Genomic DNA, 3,138 nt, shown 5'->3' on the forward strand with positions numbered 1-3,138 from the left:
CTCATTTGTTCATTTTTGTAGCTAATGTTTTATGATTACTTTTAATGTGCCAGGCACTATACTAACAGAAGAAAAAGAGGGCCCAGATCCTCTTTGTACCCCCTCCTGTCCATAGATTACAACACCATCAGGTTAAACTTCACTCATTCGTGCTCACAGTAACTAATCACCTACTGTGTGCTAGCTCAGAGGTTAAGAGGATATACCATAGCTTGCTTTTATCCATGGAGGATTTGTTCCAAGACCCCCAGTGAATGCCTGAAACTATGGATAGTACCAAACCCTGTATATACTGTTTTTTCCTATATGTACACACCCATGATAAAGTTTAGTTTATAAATTAGGCACAATAAGAGATGAACAGCCTACCCAATAATAAAATAAAACAATTACAACAATATATCTAAAAGTTATGTGAATGTGGCCTCTCTCTTTCTAACTATGTTATTGTAACGTACTCACCCTTCCTGTGATGACATGAGAAATAAAATGCCTACGTGATGAGATGATATGAGGTGAAGGACGTAGGCATTGCGAGGTAGCGTTAGGCCACCACTGACCTTCTGATGAGATGTCAGAAGGAGGATCATCTGCTTCCAGACCACAGTTGCCTGCGGGTAACTGAAACTGAGGAAAAGCAAAAAGGCAGTTGGCGGGGGTGGGGGGGGGAACACTACTGTAGAACTGCTGTACTTCCGGTCTCCCAGGAACTCACAGTGTGGTAGGGAAGGAAGCGCAGAAGCATGTAACTATCCTGTTTCAAGTCCTGTTTGGCATGAGTGAAATGTGCTTATTCTACCCAGAGCTTAGTACTGAAATAGAGCTAGAAAAGAAATGTGTGCAAAGTACCGGAGCATAAGAACTATTTGTTTGGTGCTGTACTCCGCAATACAGCAGAAGAGCTTCTGCTTTTATGGAAAGAGTTTGAAAGTGTAGGCTTAAGAGAAATTGGAGGTTGTATCTTGGCTCTACTACTTACTTAGCAGCTGTGTGACCTTGGGCAAATTACCCTCCCTCTCTGAGCCTCACATTTCTCATCTATAAGATGGAGGAAATACCATCTACCACATGGATTACTGGGAAGAGTAAATGAGACCTTTTTGTTTTGTTTTGTTTTGTTTTAAAGAGCTTTCAATTTACTCCCCTTTTATTCTAATCTACTACCTTGCATAATGCTAAATTACCGCCTAACTGTTGCCCTAGACTGACTTCCCAAGGACGGTGACTGTGTCATATTCAGCTTTGTATCTACGGTGGCCCCTGCATGTTGTGTTGCCCCCAGCGCACGTCTGGGTTGGAGTCCCTCACAGCTGCTGCTCCTGCACCCAGGCCATGGCCACCAGCCACTGTCCAGGGGCTTGTGGCTAGGTGGCGTTGGTTCTCAGCACGAAGAACAATCTAAATACCTGGGGGCATGGAGCAGGAAGCTGGCGGGGCTGAGCTTGCTCCTTCTCTCCTGCAGGTGCCTGATGTGCTCCCTCTGTTTTAACCTCCTCGCACGCCCAGGCTTTAACACAGCCCCTGCCCCTTCTCTTGCTGTCCACGTTGCACTGCCTTGTCTGTTGGCTGCTGATTTCCTGCCCCACCTGACTATCCACACTGGCTCTCTGGGCCTCCCTGATACAGCACTCTCTGTATCAGTGCCTCGGAAACCCGTGGTCACATAGGAGCCATCCCCAACTGACTTCTAACTCTTTCACCTTGACTCGGTGCCCTCGTGGACAACCTGCTACTAGCTTTTCTGTCCCAGTTGGACTTCTGTCCCACCCTAACCCATTCAACAAACACACATCGAGTTCTTAAAGTGTGCCAGGTTCTCTGCCAGAGAACCCACAGATGAAAGACCCGGTCCTGCCTTGAATGACATCTATGACAGCCCCTGTCTTTTGGAAAAGGATTGTCCAGCCTCCACAATGAGGTTTTCTTGCCCACTTTGATGAGTAGAAGACACCAAGGTGACTTCTGGTGGGGTCCTAGAGCCAGCCCTCTTTTTTTTCTTTTTTAAGATTTTTTATTTATTCATTTGAGAGAGAGAGAGAGCAAGTGAGAGCATGAGCAGAGGGAGGATCAAGGGGGGAGGGAGAAGACTCCCTGCTGAGCAGGGAGCCCGATGTGGGGCTTGATCCCAGAACCCTGGGATCATGACCTGAGCCGAAGGCAGTTGCTTAACCAACTGAGCCACCCAGGCATCCCATGTGTGTGCTTTTAAGAAAGGATATAATCTCATTGTTACATAAATGCTTTTTTATATAAGAATGCATAAGGAACAAATTATTATGGGCCTATCTGGGGAGGAGAACAAGACCATACTAGGAAGCTATATTCATTTTATTTTATTTTATTTTATTTCATTTCATTTTATTTGGAACCTATATTCATTTTAAACTCTACAGTGGGTACTTAAGTTACTTTCATAATAAAAATACAAAGTTGCCAGGGTACATATATTACTTTCATAATAAAAATGCAAATTCAAATAAAGTCATGGCAAACCAAATACCTTTTAATTAGGAGTTTGCTCCCAGTCTCCCTCTGGTGACTAGGTTGGTGTGCCTCATCTCCTCACACACTGCCAAGTCTGAATCTCAACAGCTGCAACAGGAGATGATGGGCAAACAAAAGGTATGAAGAAATAAACAGGGGGCGCCTGGGTGGCTCAGTTGGTTAAGTGTCTGCCTTCAGCTCAGGTCATGATCCCAGGGTCCTGGGATTAAGCCCCGCATTGGGCTCCCTGCTCAGCAGGGAGCCTGCTTCTCCCTCTTCCACTCCCCCTGCTTGCGTTCCTGCTCTCATTATCTCTCTCTCTGTCAAATAAATAAATAAAATCTTTAAAAAAAAAACACACATCAACATCATATATGATAAAAAATTCCTATAGGTTTCCAAATGGGACAATTATAAAAGTAGAGGCTAAATTTTCTAGAGAAAGGTCTCTCTTAAAAAAAAAAAAAAAAAAAGATTTATTTATTTATTTTGAGGGGGGTGGAGGGACAGAGGGAGAGGGAGAGAGAGAATCTCCAGCAGGCGTGGAGCCTGACACAGGGCTTGATGTGGGGCTTGATCTCAAGACTTTGAGATCATCACCCTGAGATCATGACCTGAGATGAAACCAAGAGTTGGATGCTTAACCGAGCCACC

This window comes from Halichoerus grypus, chromosome 7, assembly GCF_964656455.1.
Source record: "Halichoerus grypus chromosome 7, mHalGry1.hap1.1, whole genome shotgun sequence".
Classification (NCBI taxonomy): Eukaryota; Metazoa; Chordata; class Mammalia; order Carnivora; family Phocidae; genus Halichoerus; species Halichoerus grypus.